The following is a 22,664-nucleotide window of genomic DNA, read 5'->3' as shown; positions in this document are numbered from 1 at the left end:
TTAGGCCTTATCCCATTTATAGGGCCTAACTTGTTTAGTGGGAAAACCCCTTTAAATGTAAAAAAAAATATGTAAATCAGTTTTTGGTCTGGCCATCCTTCCTCTTCCCCAAACAACATCAATTCGTCAAAAAAATTAAATTCATTATCCCCAATTATCCCCACATTGGCCTTCAGAAAACCCACTACAACTAATTCACTTCTTCACTTCAATAGATCCATCCAGAGTACACCAAAAATAGTTTACAGTATTGTCAATTTCTTCGTCTAAGAAGAATAAATAATGATGACCATAATTTTAGAGAACAATCTCAGGAACTGATGGCTAGCCTTGGAGCTAGAGGCTATCCCAAAAAATTGTTGGAGGAAACCTTTATTAAAGCATCATCCTTTACACAGAAAAAAGTGCCCTACAAAAAACTTAATTCCAGATTTGCTTTTTCTTTTGAATTTGTCCCTTGTGAGAGATGTTACTCGCAGATGTTTTAAAGTTCTCTGGTATTGAAAGAGTCAAATCTAATCCCTCGGGTGGTGACCGCTTGCAAGATCTTCTCAGACAAGAAAGTCAATACATTATTAAATTTGATGCATTAGGGGAGTTAGGTCTTAATTATCGAAATGAGATTAATGTATTTCTATGAATTTGTATATGCACTCTTCCTATTTATATAGATGTAAGGTATCCTTTTAGTCCGATTTACCATCCATACCATGGTTATTTACATTTGTTTTTATCTAATCATGTGATCACTTTGTTTTTTACGTACTTACATTGTTTTCGTTCCCGGCTACTGTTCACCAAGTATGTTGTTTGTTTCCTTGACGACGCTTACCTCTGGCATCGCATATATTGTGTGCGACAAGGTATAGTGACGTCAATGGTTTGAGAAAGCTTATGAGGGCACGAAGTGGCCTGTCGCCTTGCTATGTCTTCTATGTGCTGCATCTGAAAATTAAGGATTAGTACTTGCATCGGTGAGTGCCGCCTCATGCTTCTTCAATTGAACTATATTCTATGGACTATTTTTCGAGCAGAGCACTACCAAGTACTATGCTGAACTTAATACCCACTTTTCCATTTTCCTCCATTCCATTTCCTCCAGCCCGCTTGGGTAGTGCCAGTGTATGTCTCTTCAAGTTCTGGCCTGTCTAATGCCAGTTGCTGTACATATCATCAGGCCCTTGTATATATACAGTTAGTGGTGGAGGTTAGTAAATCTCACATCAAAGAATATGAACAGGAACTGCTTAAATGGGGTTTTCCAGTTTTGCTATTGCTACCTGTTCACCGACACTTCCAACCAAGTCACTGATAGGCCAGAGGTGCTACCATGACAGCCTTTTTTTGTCACACATATTACTTTAGGTTTGCTGAAAAAATTGGGTAAAATCTTTTGTGAAAAAATGAAAATTTGATGAAAATTTTTGCTATTCAGGCAGATAGTTATACCCCCCAAATTAGCTTAATAACTAACATTTACCTAAATCTTATGTATGTTACAATGATTGTTTTAAGCATCTTATACCTTTATTTAGGAAGAGAAGAGGCTTATAAATACAAGCGATTTTTCAGATTTTTTTATTTTGCCATCTTCTGGCGCTAACTTTTTCATACTTTAGTATACAGAGCTGTGGGTAGTGTCATTTTTGCGACTTTAATGCCGTTTTCAACTTTTTTCTGTTTATGATTAAACAGAGCCACCCAGGAAGAGGATACAGGATATTGTAAGGAAGTACACATAACTCTTTAGTAGGCAGAATATGTTAGTACAGAGTTTCAGTTTATCAAAATCTGATTCAAATTTTGGCATTCCTTGGATAAAATGAACTTGGAAACTATAAGATGTGCTTAAAGATTTTATTGAAGAAAGTAAAGCAATACACTTAAGTTATTAGTGTTACGTTTTGGTCCTTCTTCAAACATGGATTGCAAGGTGAAAATGACATCAAGTACTGGTACATGGCCGCTGAGGCAGGAGAGCTGTAAGAGAAGCGATTTGCACCACTTAGGAGAAGATGCGCCAGAATCCAGGCTTGGCCCCAAACATTACATGAATGACTAATCATAAATGGATCCCTTAACTCTCTTAAATAAAGTCTTCAAGCACATCTTAAAGTTTTTAAGTGCATTATATCCAAGGAATGACAATAGTTTACTCTGATATTTTATTATACCTGATAGATCAGAGCCCCACCTCTAGGAACCCCACCTATCTTGAGAAGCTGACCCCTTCCCATGATTTATTTATACCATTAAATCCAATCTATTACTTTGCGGACATTTATATAAAAACTATTATTTTACTGCATACTGCAGCATTTTCCGTAGTACTTTACTGTTATGAGAAAATACAAATATATACATATATATATATTAAAGATAAATATACTAAACTATATGTAAAGTGTATGAAAATAAACATCAAATGCTTCCAGTGATTTATCACTCTAAAATAGAACAAGACCTTTCCTTTCTCTTTAATACAAGGATTGGGATGAGTCTTATATTTAAAACTCCCATCAATTATTTTCCTCTTTTCACCACTTTAGTGAGCTGCATCACCTCCATTCATCTGTAAGTGTATGACTTTTCAATAAAATATCAGTTATTAAATATAAATGAACATTTTAATGAAGGTCTGTTGTGTGAAGAAGTATAGTACATTTTCCCTGTCAGAGAAGTCTGTACTGCCCTCTGCTGAATTTTGAGTGTATACAATTACATTTTCAACCCAGATCTTATGTTAATTAAAACAGAAGATATACAGTATATGGTGAGTGCCTGTCATTAGTATATAATAATTTGTCATTAATACAATTTTATTATGAGATGACCAACACCTCCATTAGAAAAATATTTTCATAACCCCTTTCAAAAGTCAATAAATTAAGAAGACTTTATGGGGAGGGAATGTAAGAGGCAACCTTGACCAGTTTTACTCCAGCTGTACAATTATTCCATACTAAACCCAAAGAACATGGTAGCAGATAATATTTATTTAAATGAATCCTTATCAGGCTCTTTTTCCCCTCCTTCCACAATGTCAGGATTTGAACCAGTGTCCTCTGGCCTTCCTGGTCAGTTCTCTACCATTGTGCTACGTAGCCAGATTGATTTATAACTGTCTTCTTGTTGCTGGTGTTTCTGCATCACCTATTGCTGTTTTTAGTTCTCAGCTGTGTTCATTTGTATTATCCTATCAGTAGTGGGGCTCCATTTATTGCTGGTTTTGTCATTCAGTATTAGCTAGACATTGTTGTATATGCAGCTTATCCGTGGCTCTGTTCTGTTGGAACATCTATACTTTCTAGAAGCTTGTTTTATTGACTGTGTTGACTGGGGCACATTTACTAAGGGCTTTGCGCTACACTTTTGTCGGACTGTGCATGTTCTTCTAGTGCACAGGTATTTAAGAAGTGTCTGGGCCGCTATTGTGTCGCACAAAGCCCTTTTGTGGCCCCATGCTACACAAATTAGGGGGTGTTCTGTCGGATGGTCCGACTGATTCGGATCGAGTGCCGTAACTAACTTTCAAATTGTGTTGCACGCCGTATGTTAAGGATGCACCACAAAACGGCACCAGGGGAAGCACCAGATTAATGATTTCTGGTGCACGATCTTAATGAATAGCTACACGCAGCATTATACACGGACAATGCACTTTTAGTGAACTCTGGTGACTTTATAAATAAATGTGCTCTCTATAAATAAAAGTTCTCTTGTATTCTCTCACCACTTTGCTGTCTGTTCCCCTTTGTCTGCACTTTGTGGACCTGCTGTGGTTGTTACCCACTATTCCAGTCTTTCCTTTTGACCTCCCTTCCTGTGTTAAGCCTTGGTTGTGTGTTTGTGTTCATGGTGGGATTGCTAGTTCTCCAAGTTTTTACCTGCAGCAATTGTTTAGTTAGAGGGGCCCACATTTAGTACACCAAACCCTAGTATCCTTTAGTCCTTTTCCATACTATCTGGAAAGATCTTCATATTCAGAGAGAGAAGTTGTCAGGTCCGGAGGTAGTCTGGGGAAGCTGACCATCACCCGCAGGCAGCGACTAGCTTAGTCATAGTGTAAGGGACATTTTTCCCTTCCCTTTCTGCATACTTCTTACTCTCTTTATATGGTTTTCTGCTTCCTTATAAACCATGACACACAAGTTGCATGTTGCACTTTTCTAGTTTAAGCCATATGAGGGTTTGCTATCTGCAGGATGAAGTTTATTTCCTGCTTTTGCCACTTTATATTGTGTTCCGTGAACAGATAAGCTGGAAAAGTGTTTTCTCCAGTATTGTTCCAAGGCTGCGCTATGTCCACCGTGTCACAAAATTCTAACATAATGGGGCGTTCCAGTGCAGAGTCGGACCTGGTTTATTACTGCGACTTGACAGAATTGTGTTGCACTCTCTATGTTAAAGGTGCACCAAAAAAAGTTGGTGCACACTTCCAGAGCAGTGCAGGGTGCACCATATTAATGAAGACTGTGCAGCACTTTTGTTTAATCTGCCGCAATTTGCACACTCTAGGGGCAAACTATCATTTTGTAACCTATACAACCCTTTCATCACTTTTTATTCAAATAATTACTATTGTTAACTGAAAATATATATTATAACTGAAAATATGTCTTATAATGTAGGCCTCCTGCTGCTATGGCAACACCTCAATTTTCAAGTTTTGCAGTACCTGTTATAATGAAAGTTGTACAGTGATATACAGTGTGTGTAGAGAGTGTACAAAGAGTTTTGCATTTCCCGAATTTTCATAAAAATTGGATTCACACTGATGGGATCAAAGCTATGAATTTTAACAAAAAAGTGTGAAACAACTGAAAATATGTTGTACATTCTAGGTTTTTCAAAGTTGCCACCTTCTGCTTTGATTACTGCTTTGCACATGTTTTGGCATTCTCTTGATGAGCTTCAAGAGGTAGTCACTACAAAAGGTTTTAACATCCCAGGTGTGCCCTGTAAGGTTTAATAAGTGGGATTTCTTGGCTCATAAATAGGGTAAGGACCATCAGTTGTGTTGTGCAAAAGTCAGGTTGATACACAGCTAATAAACTGGGGAGATCTGTGCAGTGCTGCATAATCTGTGTGCACTATATAAATAAAGGAATAGACCTACTGAATAAACTGTATTATGGCTAGAAAAAAGCAGCTAAGTAAAGGAAAACGAGTGTCCATCATTACTTTAAGAAATGAAGGTCAGTCAGTCCGAAGAATTGGGAAAACTTTGAGAGTGTCCCCATGTGCAGTTGCAAAAACCATCAAGTGCTACAAAGAAACTGACTCATATGAGGACCGCCCCAGTAAAGGAAGACCAAGAGTCACCTCTGCTGCGGAGGATAAGTTGATCCAAGACACCAGCCTCAGAAATCGCAGGTAACAGCAGTTCGGATTAGAGACAAGGTCAATGCCACACAGAGTTCTAGCAGCAGACACAACTCTACAACAACTGTTATGAGGAGACTGCGTGCAGCAGCCTTCATGGTTAAATATATAACCTATAAATCACAGTCCATATACAAACAAACATCATATAAACTATATGGTAAAATAGCTGCTAGGAAACCACTGTTAAGACAGGCAACAAGCAGAAGAGACTTGTTTGTGCTAAAGAACACAAGGAATGGACATTAGACCAATGGAAATCTGTGCTTTGGTCTGATGAGTCCAAATTTGAGATCTTTGGTTCCAACGACCGTGTGGACTCTACATGCCTGGTTCCCACCATGTAGCATGGAGGAGGAGGTGTGATGGTGTGGGGGTGCTTTGCTGGTGACACTGTTAGGGATTTATTCAAAATTGAAGGTATACTAAACCATCATGGTTACAACTTGCTGCAGCATGTTGTTTCATCCGCTTTGCATTTAGTTGGACCATCATTTATTTTTCAACAGGACAATGACCCCAAACACACCTCCAGGCTGCATAAGGGCTATGTGACCAAGAAGGGGAGTGATAGGGTGCTACACCAGATGACCTGGCCTCCACAGTCACCAAACCTGAAAGCAATCAAGATGGTTTGGGGGGACTGAACAGTGAAGGCAAAAGGGCCAACAAGTGCTAAGCATCTCTGGGAACTCCGTCAAGAATGTTGGAAGACCATTTCAAGTGACTACCTCTTGAAGCTCATCAAGAGAATGCCAAGAGTGTGCAAAGGAGTAATCAAAGCAAAAGGTGGCTACTTTGAAGAACCTAGAATGTACAACATATTTTCAGTTGTTTCAGACTTTTTTTGTTAAAATTCATAGCTTTGATCTCATCAATGTGAATCCAATTTTTATGAAAATGCGGGAAATGCAAAACTCTTTGAATAAGAAGGTGTGTCCAAACCTTTGGTCTGTACACTCTCTCTCTATATACAATATATATATATATATATATATATATATATATATTATATATAGAACAAACCTCCGGACCCTATCTTGTACGTAACCCGGGGACTGCCTGTACTAGTGTAGTACCAGTGATAGTACTAATTTCATCTATACCCTCATGTGATCAGGACACAGCTAGGGAGAAGATGCTGCTGGAGATAGTCAGTCCAGGATAATGAATAATTGACCTTTTCAGGGCAGTATGGTATACTGATATGCTGCTATGGAACAGGGCCAGTGAAAGTACTTATTTCACCTATATCCCCTTATGATGCTGTAGTGCAGTGACAGTACCTGTATTTCTATGCTCTTAATGTCCAATGGTCCATTGACAGTACCTGCAATTCTGTTTTTCTTTGTTTTTTTTACTAAAATATTCTACAGTATATTATAATAATTAGATCCAAACCAAAATGAACAAAGCCTGGAATTTTAACTGCAAGGTCAGCCATTCTCATCAAGGTTGGTGGAAGAGTCTCTGAAATGACAACAGTAGAAATGACTATAAGCAAAATAAACCAATCATTCAGTTCCAGTTCCAAACCCAAAAACTATCACTCATAGTATATAAAATACCGTATATAAAAAAAATGTGCTGAAAAACGTCCCCTCGGCTTATACACGAGTCATACAGTCATAAAAAATCTTTAAAAAATAATAAACTTATATACTCACCCTCCGGTGGCCCCGACCTGCAGCACTGCTCCCCCGATGTCCGCGCAGGTCCTCTTCTGGCTCCCGCGGCTGTCTTCTGTCTTCATTAACTTCGTGCCGGGCGCCGCAGGGCGCTGTTTCCTCCAGGCCGCGCCTAGTATGACGTCAGCAGCGGCGCGTCATACTAGGCGGCGTCTAGGGGAGAACAATGGTGGCGCCCGGCACGAAGTGAAGAAAGAAGACGGGCGCCGAAGCCAGAAGAGGACCCGCGCGGACATCGGGGGAGCAGCGGTGCAGGTCGGGGCCACCGGAGGGTGAGTATATAAGTTTATTATTTTCTTTTAATGCTGGGCTGGCGGTATATTACTGGGGGCAGTGCTATATACTACTGGGGGCAGTGCTGTACACTACTGGGGGCAGTGCTGTACACTACTGAGGGCAGTGTTGTATACTACTGGGGGCTGTTCTGTATACTATTGGGGGCAGTGCTGTATACTACTGGGGGCTGTGCTGTATACTACTGGGGGCAGTGCTGTATACTACTGGGGGCAGTGCTGTACATTACTGGGGGTAGTGCTGTACACTACTGGGGGCAGTGCTGTATACTACTGGGGGCAGTGCTGTATACTACTGGGGGCTGTGCTGTATACTACTGGGGGCTGTGCTGTATACTACTGGGGGCAGTGCTGTACATTACTGGGGGTAGTGCTGTACACTACTGGGGGCAGTGCTGTATACTACTGGGGGCAGTGCTGTATACTACTGGGGGCTGTGCTGTATACTACTGGGGGCTGTGCTGTATACTACTGGGGGCAGTGCTGTACACTACTGGGGGCAGTGCTGTACATTACTGGGGGTAGTGCTGTACACTACTGGGGGCAGTGCTGTATACTACTGGGGGCAGTGCTGTATACTACTGGGGGCTGTGCTGTATACTACTGGGGGCTGTGCTGTATACTACTGGGGGCAGTGCTGTACACTACTGGGGGCAGTGCTGTACACTACTGGGGGCAGTGCTGTACATTACTGGGGGCAGTGCTGTATACTACTGGGGGCTGTGCTGTATACTACTGGGGACTGTGCTGTATACTACTGGGGGCAGTGCTGTATACTACTGGTGGCAGTGCTGTATAGTACTGGGGCAGTGCTGTATACTACTGGGGGCAGTGCTGTATACATACTGGGGGGGTCTGTGATTAATGCATTTCCCACCCTCGGCTTATACTCGAGTCAATAGGTTTTCCCAGTTTTTGATGGTAAAATTAGGGGCCTCGGCTTATACTCGGGTCGGCTTATACTCGAGTATATACGGGTAATAGTAGTTAGAAATAGGTAAACAAGTTGTTGTAGGTGGCGGGTGATAGTGACCGTCATGGCTCTGGGGTAACCTCTTTATCACTTGGGTCATTCTTTTCTGCAGAAGATGAAGATAATGTTTGAGACATCAGCCTCGGCTTTCGGAGCTCCAGTCTCTGCATTACCAGCATAGTCATAGCATAGTTTGCCTCAAAAAAATATCACCAGTTTTGCCTGCTTGGCACTGACCATCATTGAAATCAGCAACTTCTGTATCACAATCTTCAGTCTCTAAATTATCTTGGACTGCAGACATGGTCCCACAACAATAACTTCTTAGCAGATCTTCAGTGCTGCCTGCTAGACCTCTATAGTCACTCTGTCAGTGTTTTGTTCAGTATGCTTTACAACACACAGTCAGGTTGGATACTCTCTACTCTTACTAGCTGGTTACCTTCCTCTGTTTCTCGTTGTCTTGTGTCTGTAATACCTGCAAAATATGGGACTTCACTCTGCGCACAGATATCACTGCCACAGTCCACAACATCATGGCTGCTTGGGCAAGTCCCAGCTCTTCATCGTCTGTAGATAAAGCTTCAAAAAATGGCAGCATCAATTCCTGTGTCTTCTTTGATTAATTGTCTTTAATTGTTCCCCTGGTTTGCCTGCTGCGTTAGTGACCTACTTCTTCTCTGCCTTGTGCTGTCATTGAGCCTCAACGTCATATGTCAATATATTCTTTCACTTTTCAATCATGAGCTCCAGAGGTGGAATTAAGGATATTATTTCACAGGGTGGCCACCCAGAAATTGTCACTGTTGACTATTGGGAAAAACCAGGCCCTTTATATCAATCCCTTTAAAGACACAATAGGAAAAACAGGCTCTCAATGCCATAAAAGATACAATGGGAAAAACCAGGCCCTTCTTTTCACTGCCTCAAAAGACACAATGGATATCCAGGCGCAGTTTGGATCTACTTGTCACCCAGTAATTGACTCTGTTAACTTTCTGGGTAACTCCGCATTTATTGCTCAGGCATCAGGAGATGTAATCCAGGCCTCCCAGAGATAAGGACAAACTGTCTCCTCCTTTACATCCTCTCCAGACATGCTCCAGTAATGCCCGTGAACAGCGCTGGGAGACAAAACTTCTCCTCCAAAACTCTACCCTGGAGTACATGAAAGCTGTGTCGACTGACCTGACAGCTCTTCCTGTGCCACCAATGCACACTTTTTAAACTCTAGAGTAGAACAGGCTTTGGCGCTGCGTGCGCGCGCCTACATAAGAAATGACGGAGACTTTGCGCGCGCGCGGTCGCGCACGCAGCGCCGAAGCCTCTTCTGCTCTAGAGTTTAAAAAGTGTTAAAACCGCGATACCGCAGTTTATAACACTAACGAAAGTAAGTACCGGCACCAGCTCACCCTGAGCTGATGCTCGGTACTTACTGCTTACCCCTGCCTTTCTAAGTGGTAGGTTTCCTTTAATGCAGTAGCACAATTGGCCAGGAAGCTTTGCACTACCAAGTTCAGTACAAGGTAAGGGAAATGCATCAACCTGGCGTGACCCAAGGCTCCTATAGGGTTCTACCAGTTGTCACTTACAACCTGCTCAATGGCTCAAAGGGGAATTCCCATTTCAGCAAATTAATGTTATTGTTTGTATTATTAAAAATTTATACAATTTTTTTATATACTTTTTGTATGAATTCCTCACAGATTTCTAGATCTCTGCTTTCTGTCATTCTATAGAAAGCTTCTATGTTTACTTCCAGTAGACAGAAATCTGACCATGGTCACACAGGTGCACAGCTCGTTATATCACAGGGAGTAATCAGAGCTGTGTGATATAACAAGCCGTGCACCTGTGTGACCATGGTCAGGTTTCTGTCTAGTGGTAGTAAACATAGAAGCTTTCTATAGAAGGACACACAGGATTTGAAAGACAAAATACAGCAGCATGCTCCCCTTATTTTTGTTCTGTAATATTTAATAATATTGCTGCCACCAAGACTAAGACAACCTTAGTGAATTGCAGCAGACCTGAGTCCTCGTCGGACAACGCACCGCGGGATCGCGACAGGATCGGATAAGTAAATCTGCCCCAATGTGAATAGAGCCTCACACTTGAACTTCAGAAGTTTATGGTTACATGTGTAACATTGGTTCATTGTATCTTAAAGGAATAAAAATTTAGCAACATTAATGTTAAGTGTTAAGAAATATAAATCTTAAAGGGAACCTACCACCACGAATCTACCTATAAAGGTAGATCGGGTGGTAGGTGGATGTATGGGACGTGAGGATAGCCCTTTTTAGAGCTAATCCTCACGTCCCCGCTAGCCTAGCATAAACTTTATTGACCGAATATGTTAATTTAATTAAGCGGCTACCGGGGCGTGGAGTAGCCGGACACGAGGCTACACGGCGCGGCTACTCCACGCCCCAGTAGCTGCTTTCCCCCGCCTACCCTGTGATCTTCGGCGCGTAGCTCCTGGCAGCTGCGCGCCCTCGTCCGAGAAGCCGGAGTTCTGCGCATGCGCAGTAACTCCGGCCACGTTCCCGAGATCGCGCATCTTGGCCGGAGTTACTGCGCATGCGCAGAACTCCGGCTTCTCGGACGAGGGCGCGCAGCTGCCAGGAGCTGCGCGCCGAAGATCACAGGGTAGGCGGGGGAAAGCAGCTACTGGGGCGTGGAGTAGCCGCGCCGTGCAGCCTCGTGTCCGGCTACTCCACGCCCCGGTAGCCGCTTCATTAAATTAACATATTCGGTCAATAAAGTTTATGCTAGGCTAGCGGGGACGTGAGGATTAGCTCTAAAAAGGGCTATCCTCACGTCCCATACATCCACCTACCACCCGATCTACCTTTATAGGTAGATTTGTGGTGGTAGGTGCCCTTTAAGTTATGCAGATGCTGATAACCACATTCCAGTGAACAGTATTAAAACTCAATACACGGGCCCTTACTCCTGGTAGGTAAAGTAACCATCATATGTCTGGTAGTTAGAAACTAATCATATAACACCAAAGGCATTTTCCTACCCAACTCCCTCATAAATGTGTATTCCCTCATATGTGGTCATAGCAACAGAGTCATCCACATGGCCAGCCATGAGCACTGCAAGATGTTAATGAATTACAGACATCAAAGGTTATTTTAATTCCCTTCATTTAACTTTTAATTTGGGATTTCACATTAGTTCAGTAATTAAGTTGACCTCTACCATTGTGTTGGAATTATATTTAGGATGGCATGGAAAAGTACAGGATTCCTCCCATTCTTTCCACTTCTGTGCCTATCTGTATTAGTGCAGAGTGTTAGTAATGCATGAGTCATTTTTTATCATACTAATACACAACATCATAAAGTTGAGATGTTTTATGTGGCTTATTTTCTACTTTTAACTTGTTTGAAATTTGTATTACTTTAATAGTTTCATTATTTCTATTGTTTAAAATAAAATTGTGCTGATATTTTCATAATTAATTAACCGGTTAAGGACCGGGCCCTTTCCTGTTTTTTCATGTCCATTTTTCACTCCCCACCTTCAAAAATCTATAACTTTTTTATTTTTACACATAAAGAGCTGTGTGATGGCTTGTTTTCTGCGTAACAAATTGCACTTCATAGTGATGGTATTAAATATTCCATGCCATGTACTCGGAAGCGGGAAAAAAATTCCAAATGCAGTGAAAATGGTGAAAAAGCGCATTTGCGCCATTTTCTTGTGGGCTTGGATATTACGTCTTTCACTGAGCGCTCCAAATGACATGTCTACTTTATTCTTTGGGTCTGTACGATTAAGGGGATACCAAATTTGTATAGGTTTTATAATGTTTTCATACATTTGCAATGTACAAAAAATGTTTTTTTGATTTTGCCAAATTCTGGCGCTAATAACTTTTTTATACTTTGGTGTACGGAGCTGTGGGTGGTGTCATTTTCTGCGAAATTTCATACTATTTTCAATGATATAATTTTTTGGGACAGAACAACCTTTTGATCACTTTTTATAGATTTTTTATATTTTTCAAAATGGCAAAAAAGTGCCATTTTTGACTTTGGGCGCTATTTTCCGTTACGGGTTAAACGCATTGAAAAACCGTTATCATATATTGATCAGGCATTTTCGGACGCGTCGATACCTAATATGTTTATGATTTTTACTGTTTATTTATATTTATGTCCTAGGGAAAGGAGGGTTATTTGAAATTTTAGGGTTTTTTATTATAATTTTTTTTTTCCTTTTTTTTATTTTTCTTTTTACTATTTTTCAGACTCCCTAGGGTACTTTAACCCTTGATTGCCTGGTCGATCCTATCATATACTGCCATACTACAGTATGGCAGTACATGGGGATTTTCCTCCTCATTCATTACAATGTGCTATCAGCACATTGTAATGAAGGGGTTAAAACGAAATAGCCTCGGGTCTTCGGCTTTGCTGGCAGCCATCGCAGTGATAACACCCGCGATCGGTGCTAGCACCGATCGCGGGTGTTACCAGTAAGCCTTTGCTGCAATATGCAGCAAAGACTTACCGGCTATGGAGAGAGCTCAGCCCGTGAGCCCTCTCCATGCAGCGCGACCCTATTGTCCTATTAAACATAACATGGTGCTTTGTTCTATTAGTTTGGTCCATTAAATGTTTCCTTGGTGCTCTGTATGTTATAGTTCTACTTCAGAAAATATCAATATTGAATTTTAGTGAACTGTACTTGTAGTTTCCAGAGGTGGCCTTATTAGTGATAACTCTGCCTACTTCAGAAAGCCCACAACATGTTGTGAATCATAAAATCAAACTATTTAAACTCCATTTTGTGAGTAATGACGTTGAGTTTTGTTATATATGGTTAACGGTTCAAAGCATTAACAGTTTTTGTATTAGACATTCATATTACTGGAATCCCCCTTTTGGGGGTGGGGAGCATTAATAGAACAACTCAAGGTTCCAGCTTCACAGTAATAGCAATGCTTTCTGCTACACTTCAACACCCAGTGCCTTCTCTCATCCTTTCCCCCCTCAGTTATATCACTTCTGGGTCCAGAAGGACGGCACTTAATCATAATTTGCATATTTAATATTTGCATCTTTTGGCATAGAAGAAACAGTAGTAAATTATGGTGATGGATTTCCTTAAAGTAGAAGATAAAGCTGTCATTATTAAAACCACCATGAGCAGGATAAAGAAGTTATGTGCAGTTATAGCCAATAAGTAAGTGATGTCAGAGGTGGTATCATATTTGGTGACTTCCTCTGTACAACCCTTTAAATGCAGCGGTTTGGGGGGCCTTTATAGTATACATCACCCCATGAAATTTGAAAAAAAGGGCAATAATTAATACCCTTGTAGGTAAAATGACCAATTATGAAAATGTCCCCTAATTTTTAGTATAATTTATCTATATGCATTTATCCAGGGCTCTATTAAACATTTTAATACTTCAATATAAACATATTTGATATATCTGTGGTTTATATTATTGGAATAAAATAAGGTAAAAAAATATTCTGTAGAGTCAAGGATTCTATAAGCTGCCAACTTCTGTTGCCAAAGCTGTCAAGGAATCTGCACTATAGATATTCAAGTGGATACATTTTACTGTTCTCCTACTTTCTAGAGGCCCATGAAGGGTGGATACTTCTTTAGCCACAATGTGTTTGTAATTAACAAATCCAGATGACACAGAAAAATTATTTGAGAAATATGCAGAATTTGTAGGAGTAAAAGAATAATATTATTCTGTTCAACACATTCTCTAAATGCCTTTGCCATACGTAAAATAAACATTGTTTTAACATGGGCAGGTGTAGACGTTATACGGTATTGCTTTGCTGAACCCAGTTTATATGAAAGTATTTTCACCAGATTTTTCTTTTATATATATATATATGATGCAAAAAAATGTAAGCAGCACTCCAGGACGTCAGGTGTCAAAAGTGAAGTAGATGAAGTTTATTCCATGTTTAAAGGTACAGCATAGTACAGCAGCGACGTTTCGGCTCAAAGGAGCCTGAGCCAAAACGTCGCTGCTGTACTATGTTGTACTTTTAAACATGGAATAAACTTCATCTACTTCACTTTTGACACCTGACGTCCTGGAGTGCTGCTTACATTTTTTTGCATCATTTGTATCTGGAGGATCCGTAGCCCGATCTCAGTGAGCCTGCACCCACCTTTTTTTTTTTATCTCCAATAGTGTGCTGTTTGAAATTTCTACAAGTATATATATATATATATATATATATATATATATATATATAATTTCACATGGAAAGCAATGCATTTTTGTTGTTTTTTCTATCTTGATCAGCTGCCCAGGCAGAACAAAAATGGCTACACTAAATTCTACTACTCCAGTCTGACATGTCATGTGTGCAGCCATAGTGTGACATGTGTCTTGACACTTCTTTAAACTCAAATAACCCTTCTCTTCACTTATATTGTAACCAGTATGCTGGCATGTTTACTCATTATGAACTACTACATGCATTCTCTGAGATTTCAATCGGTCTATAACTCATTGGCAGTCATCTTCACTTTTATATGGCTTTCAATAACCCTGAAAATATCATTTTTATATAAACATACAAAACTTGCTCCATTATGGCCTAACATCTCTTTATTCCTTCTCACCATGTGCATATAAACTTTACCCCTCAATAATAACACAACTAGACAGGCACTATATATACAATATTCAAAAGAAAACAGTCTGATGTTTCAATTGTGCACACCACCACAAAAATAAAATATATGCTGAGGTGTGCAAGTCCCTCAACTAAGCACAAACAGGGATATACAAATATAGAAATCTTTATTAGTTCATATTATGTACACACCATAAATTGTTTTACATCAAATGAAGACACACAAATGAGAGAAATTACAGTGAAGGGAAAATAAAAGCCAAAAGTTAAAAATAATAAATAATACATGGAAATAAGGCATGGACCTCAAGGACAAGTGTTTATCAGGAAGCTTTCCATGTGGTCCACCCCCCACTCCTCCTAAAAGCCTTGGCAGTTGTGACCCATGTACATTCAAGTCCTACAGGAAAATAGTATATTGAGATAAATAATAGAATAATGCAAATGATAAATAAATAACTACCTGAAAAGAGGGGTTCAGGGAGAGGCAGCGTGGCCAAGGAGGGAGTGAAGGGGACAGTATTTCCACATGTATCACTCTAGAACACTTTCTTTGGGGGCACTATATATACTGAAATATGAAACATAAGTGGACATTTTGATACATTTATGAAGGCTTTTAGACCATTTTGTAGAACTTTTCTGACTCGTCTGTCAAAGAGTCATGGCCTCCCAAAAGGAGGCGTGGTCTGGGCATCCTGAAAAGTGGATATGGCAGGGTGGAAATAATCAGTGGAAATAATATAAATAATTTTCCTGGAGATGTATCTGTTTAATAGTGTAATGATAAAAAACACAACTAATTTTGGCTTTTACTGTACAAATTGTATTATTTTGTAGAAAGAAACAGAATACTAAAGATATAGCTATCACCAATTCATTTGAACACATGGGCTGTTCTTGAACTATAGGAGCCACCCAACCTTTTAAATGGGTGGAGCGACTGTGAGTGATGGAACATTTCACTTCTGAATGTCATCCTGTCCCTATACAAAGTGAGAAGGTAGATGGGGTACATCTCCAGGCAGCTCCTGAAACTCAGTAATTTGTGTGGTTACTACAGAACATTGAAATAAGGAAGTGTAATATAGGTGTGAGTGTGAGTAAATTTCTCCAATATTAATGTAATTGTATAATTCACTAAAATATCTACATTTTGTTATTTGTTAAAATTTCAACAGGGACAGGGCCAGAGACAGCACTGGTCCTACTTGGGCAAGTGCCAGAGCCCAGGGCTGCTGGGGGGCCCACATAAGGCTATACATAAGGAATCCATGGGGGTGAGAGGGGCTATGTTTAATGGATCCATAGGGTGGGAGGGAGACTGTATATAAAATAACCATGAATCGGCTGTACATAGAAAAAAAAACCATGAGGGGGCTGTTTGATATGATAAACTATGGAATATGGATACTGTTTTAATGACGCCGTGTGAGTTCACTGTAAAGGGGCCTACAGAGACTCTGTCACCCAGGGGCCTATTGAAACCTAGAGTTAGCCCTGAACAGAGATGAATACAGAGGGGGGTCACCTTTATTGAAAATTTCACCCCCTATTAAATTCAAATCTATTCTATTGCACTATAAAGAGAGATTTTTTTTATTACATATGAGGGACAGAAGTGAGCTAGGTAGCTTCATATTCATAAGTTTTCATGTGCAAGCTACCTATGTAATTGTGTAGCTTAACACCTATTCATTTCTATCACTACTCTATAGTGGCTGTGCGGCAACTATGCAACACTATAGGTGACTACGAACACAATGGGGCAAATTTACTTCCCCAGTCCAGTTGCGATCCCGCGGCACGTTGTCTGATGAGGATTCGGGTCTGCGGGGATACAATAAGGTTGTGCGTCCGATATCCAGCAGGTGTCGCTGCTCTGTCAAGGTCCACCGGAGTTCACCTTCTTTTTCCTGGTGCATGCGAGTGCTTGATCTTGCGACAAAATTCTTATGTTAAATTCTGCGGTTTCTCCAAATCCGACAGGTTGTCCGGGGCCGCGCTACCTGATTTCTGTTACATGCAAGCCGGCGCCGATGCGCCACAATCCAATCGCATGCGCCAAAACTAGGGGCAATTCGGAAATATTCGGGAGAACCCGACGGAATTGCGGCCACAGGACCCTCAGTAAATGTGCCCCACTGAGTGTCTATTCCTTAATAGAAAAATCCCAAACTTAGTGTGGAACAAACAAATGTCCTGAAGAGCATTTCGCCAATTGACTTGGCTTATTGTAGGGTAACGATGGCGGCACACAAAGGCATTCTTGTGGCCTCGCCTGTCATCGCCAACGAACCTTTGCCCGCCCTTCTAAACATTTGTCTATGGCCACTCCGTGGACATTATTGAAGAGTTTCCGCATGGTAAATCTGCATTCAGTCGGGGAGTCCTGAAAGTATCAGTCGCTCCCATAGAAACCAATGGAGAGTAGCCGGCATGCGCAGTAACTCTGCATTCGGCCAGGGAGCGCTGAATGTAATTGTAGCTCCCATAGAAATGCATGGAGAGTTGCCATGCATGCATTTGGTCGGCAGAAGAGGGCAGTTTAATAAACATGCTTCCACATTCATAGGATGTGGGTAGGTGGACCCCTATTTGTGATATAGGAGTGATGGTACCCTTTATCGATAAATAAAATACATCAGTATAAAAATGTGGCACTTCTATCTATAATGTTGGTTGGCTGAGTTGGCTGACAGCACAGCCACAACCAATCACTGCCACGTGTGCATGAAAAAACTCAAAACATTGGGGGACATTTATCAGAAGTGTCTAAACAGAACCAATAGCAACCAATGAGAGATTAGCTTTCAATTCATAAACATCTGTTTGAAAATTAAGGCTGAGTTCCGATTGGTTGCCATGGGCACATGGAAAAGTTTTGATCTCAGCTACTTTTAAGAAACACCCCATGGTGCTTCTTACTAATAACATGCGTTTAGGTGTAAACGCTCCTAAGGTGATAAGCCCTTCCCTGTTGCATTAAAAAAAAAAATAGTGTTGTGGTAGTGGTCATCTGTGCACCATCAACCCACTTTGATAAACACATTGGCCCACATTTAATAAAATGTTTGCACCAGTTTCCTGTCTGACTTTGCACATGTGTTTATAAAGTGTCTGTGCCAGAGGCTGCTCCTTGTCCTAGGGCGCGCGCACCGGCTCTGTAAAATTTAAAGGGCCAGCGCGACGCTAATTGGAGCTGGCCAGCTGTCTGCCCTAACAGATTCCAGCCCCTTCCTATGTTCCCTGACGGACCTTTGTGCTTCCATGCCTTAGAGAAAGCTGTATTCCAAGCCCTCTGCAATTGTCTCGATTTCCCATTGTGACCTCGATTCCGTTCCAAACTCCAATTCCGTGCTGCCTGTCCTGACCTACCGCTACGTCCCTGACTCTGATCCTGTGCTGCCTGTCTCGACCTACTGCCTGTCCCCGACCACGAGTTTGCCTTATCTCTCTGTACTATGCCTTCGCCACCACTGTGGACAAAGTTGCGCCTATGGAAAGACCTGGTGGCACCACGCCGCAACAAGTCCAAACTGCTTTGCTGCGGGCTGTGGGTGAAAACCGGTACCACTTAGACTCCGGTCCCAGGTGTCGGCTTACGTCATTGTACCCGGTGGTACAGAGGATCCACTTACCTTCAATCCTAACAATATCCAAGGCTTCTTCCTTGATTGCTGGCAATACCCTGGATCGGGCAGAATGATCGCCGAACGTGCACTATACTGATTTTATGGAAAGGCCTGTTTTTTCTTGTGTTTGTAAGTAGAATGGATTAAATTAAACTTTATTTACACCAGAAGGTATTACTCTATGTTTTATTCAATACTCCTCACAGTGATCTCTGGGTAAGAAATGTTTCATATGAAGAGGTCGTTTTTGGAGTAGTGAAAATAGTGAATACCAGGATGTTTGCATGAGTGTCTACCTACTCCAAAGAGTTTTTACCAGTGAAATTGCCTTTTTCTCAAGTAAGGAGAAAAAGAAAGCTCTATGGTTGCAATCGTGTATATATATATGCAAAAACCTTAGATAATAAATCAGCCTTGTGGTAAAGAGACAAGCAGTCTTTGGATATAACAAGAATATATAAAATATTATAGCTATTTTATCATGCTGATTACCTTATATACTTGAGTATAAGCAAAGTTTTTCAGCACAAAAATTGTGACGAAAACCCTAACTCGGCTTATACTCAAGTCAATAAAAACATTAACACTGTACTCACCTTTCTGACATCTCCGGCAGGTCCTCTTCTTGCCTCCGATGCTCCGGTGCCTATTCAGGTCCCATCGCGATGCCGACGGCTCACAAACAATGAAGTTGTCAAGCGGCTGACGTCATGGTGTGTATCGGTCGCGCAAGGAGCCGAAGAGGAGCAGAAAGACCCAAAAAGAAGCCGAAGAGAAATGGAAGGACCCGAAGACAACCTGATGAACATCTGAAGCAAGAAGAGGACCTGCAGGGGGCATCGGAAAGGTGAGTACAGTGTTAATTTGTTTTTATAAAAAGCATGACATACTCGGGGCAAGGGCCGGCTATATACTACAGGGGCAGGCCAGCTATATACTGGGGGGGCAGGGACTCACAGGCTGTTTACAGGGGGGGGGGCTGGCTGGCTATATACTACAGGGGCTGGCTGGCTATATACTACAGGGGCTGGAAGGCTATATACTGGGGGGGGGCAGGGGCTGGCAGGCTATATACTGGGAGGACTGGCTGGCTATATTCTGCAGGGGCTGATCGGCGATATACAAGGGGGGCAAGGGCTGAATGGCTATATACTGGGGGGCTGGGCTGGCTATATACTGCAGGGACTGTCAGGCTATACACTGCAGGGGCTGTCAGGTTATACACTGCAGGGGCTGGCAGGCTATAAACTGCAGGTGCTGGAAGGCTATGTTCTGAAGAGACTGGCAGGCTATATACTGGGGGGTGCTGGCTATATACTGCAGGGACTGGCAGGCTATATACTGCAGGGGCTTGGCAGGCTATATACTGGAAGGTCAGGGGCTGGCAGGCTTTAAACTGGGGTGCAGGGGCTGGCAGGCTATATACTGGGGGGCAGGGGCTGGCAGGCTATATACTGGGGGAGAAGAGGCTGGCAGGCTATATACTGGGGGCAGGGGCTGGCAGGCTATATACTGGGGGGTATAGGCTGGTCAGTTTTATACTGGCTGGAGGCTGTGACCAATGCATTTCCCGCCCTAGGCTTATACTTGAGTCTATAGGTTTTCACAGTTTTTTGTGATAAAATGTGGTACCTTGGCTTATACTCAGGTTGGCTTATAATCGAGTATATAGAGAAATGCTAATCTTCTGGGAACCAATTGTGACAAATAACACAGAAAATATAATCTATTAATGGCAAGTGGATGTAATTGGAGGAAACTGCATAAACTGCATATTTGTATAAGAGTAATTACCGTATATACTCGAGTATAAGCCGACCCGAGTATAAGCCGAGATCCCTAATTTTACCACCAAAAACTGGGAAAACCTATTGACTCGAGTATAAGCTGAGGGTGGGAAATGCATTGATCACAGACCCAGCCAAGTATATAGCCAGCCAGCCCCCTATAATATACAGCCTGCCCCCAGTAGAATACAGCCTGCCCCCAGTAGTATACAGCCTGACCCAGCCTGCCCCCAGTAGTATACAGCCACCCCAGCCTGCCCCCAGTAGTATACAGCCACCCCAGCCTGCCCCCAGTAGTATACAGCCACCGTAGCCTGCCCCCAGTAGTATACAGCATGCCCCCAGTAGTATACAGTCACCCCAGCCTGCCCCCCAGTAATATACAGCATGCCCCCAGTAGTATACAGTCAGCCTAGAATTAAAAAAAATAAAATATATTTACTCACCCTCCGGTGGTCCCGATGCGCAGCGCTGCTCCCCCGATGTCATCGCGGCTCCTCTTCTTGCTTCTGCGCTGTCTTCTGTCTTCTTTAACATTGCGTTGGGTGCCGCAACTGTTCTCTCCCGTGCGGTGCCTAGTATGACGCGCCGCTGCTGACGTCATACTAGGCGCCGCACGGGAGAAGAACAATGGCGGCGCCCAACGCGATGTTAAAGAAGACAGAAGACGGCGCGGAAGCAAGAAGAGGAGCCGGGAAGCCAGAAGAGGAGCCGCGATGACATCGGGGGAGCAGCGCTGTGCATCAGGGCCACCGGAGGGTGAGTAAATAGTTTATTTTTTCTTAGTCCATTTTTAATTATTTTTTTTTACAAGTATTGACTCGTGTATAAGCCGAGGGGACGTTTTTCAACACATTTTTTGTGCTGAAAAACTCGGCTTATACACGAGTATATACGGTAATTTTTGCCTTAGAGAAAATTACCTTGAGCAGAAAAGTGCTATCCAGCCATTTATATGTCCAATTGCAGTAAACGCATTATTTGCAGCTTGACACAATAAAATTATGGTCACAGTATTCTGCCGAGGAAGAAAATCTTATGTTATTTTACAGGAAACAACCAAAGTATAATGTAATCCAGATGGTTTAAGTGTATTAAGCTTATATTTCCATTGCCTTTCAGACCTCAACGAGAGGGTATCCAAATCTTCCTCCCTGATGTCCATTTTGAGTTGGCTAATACCCCTTCATTTTAAATCTCTGATTTTCGTATTGTGTGATTTTTTAAAATATTCAGTTCGGTGTTGTTTATGAAGGGTTTATTCCCTTTCAGTGCTGTATCTGATCATACTATTAATATGCTCTCAAATTTGTGCTCTCAATTCACATATTGTCTTGCCTACATATAAAAGATTGTATGTACATTGTAAAATGTAAATTACATTGCTCAATATGCAAGTGATGTATACCTCGAGTTCTTCTCTTACATGCTGTCCATAGACCGCATAGATAAAAGTCTGAATAATGCATTTCTCTTTTCAAAATCTCAGGAAAAATGGCTCTTGACCAGAATGTTACCAATCGTGAGCGCCTTCCCACTTGATGCTCTATCACTTACTGTTTGAGTCTAGACCTAGTTGTAAGACATTCCAATGACGGTCAAGTATAGCATTCAACTCAGACCATCTTTCATGAAGGCTTGTGATAAATCAGTTCTAGACCACTTCAGATTCGATGGACTACATCAATGACCAGTGGGATTTTTTTTAATAAACTGGCTTAAAAAGGATTGTTGGGGAGTTTTTTATTTTAGAAAATATTCAAAAAAGAAAAAGAGAGTGTATCCTACTATTAACTCATGGTTACTGATAGTTACTTGAGGATTACTATTGTAATGCTTGCTACAAAGAACCCTGACGCCGCTCACTTACAACAAATAAGCTTTCTTATAAGAAGAGGTCATTTCTTACAGAGATACATGATGCTCTCATTGACCACTACATCCTGAAAGTAGAAGCAATACTCATACTTTAGTCCAAACACTACACTGATGCCTCTACTCTGTGTCAGATGCTGCTTCCTCAGCTCTGTCTACAACCTACTCCCATCCTCAAAACTTGAGCTGCACCATTTCTTTAGAATGTGTTACTTCTGAACAAACAGAATAATATCCAGATTCCACAGAATTAAACTTCTTCAAACACTAACCCTCACTCTGTATTTTTTCAGATATGGAGTATGCTGTGGTATAAGGTATCTGTTTAATATCAGTGAATGCCTTGTAATAATTCTTTAGAAGACCTTACCTCAACGTTAACAATCA

At 41.5% G+C, this 22,664-nt stretch overlaps 1 long non-coding RNA gene across 1 annotated transcript; it reads left to right on the top strand.

Annotated features, from left to right (window-relative positions):
- The first annotated feature begins 849 nt into the window (after positions 1-849).
- Positions 850-22,103, top strand: LOC140083920 (uncharacterized). The gene is made up of 3 exons (XR_011849951.1): positions 850-974; positions 19,232-19,462; positions 21,892-22,103. It is a non-coding gene; the product is annotated as an uncharacterized lncRNA (long non-coding RNA).
- Positions 22,104-22,664: the final 561 nt, after the last annotated feature.

Source organism: Engystomops pustulosus, chromosome 1, assembly GCF_040894005.1.
Source record: "Engystomops pustulosus chromosome 1, aEngPut4.maternal, whole genome shotgun sequence".
NCBI lineage: Eukaryota > Metazoa > Chordata > Amphibia > Anura > Leptodactylidae > Engystomops > Engystomops pustulosus.
The sequence above is the reverse complement of the archived record's forward strand: the minus strand, read 5'-3'. Positions and strand labels throughout refer to the sequence as shown.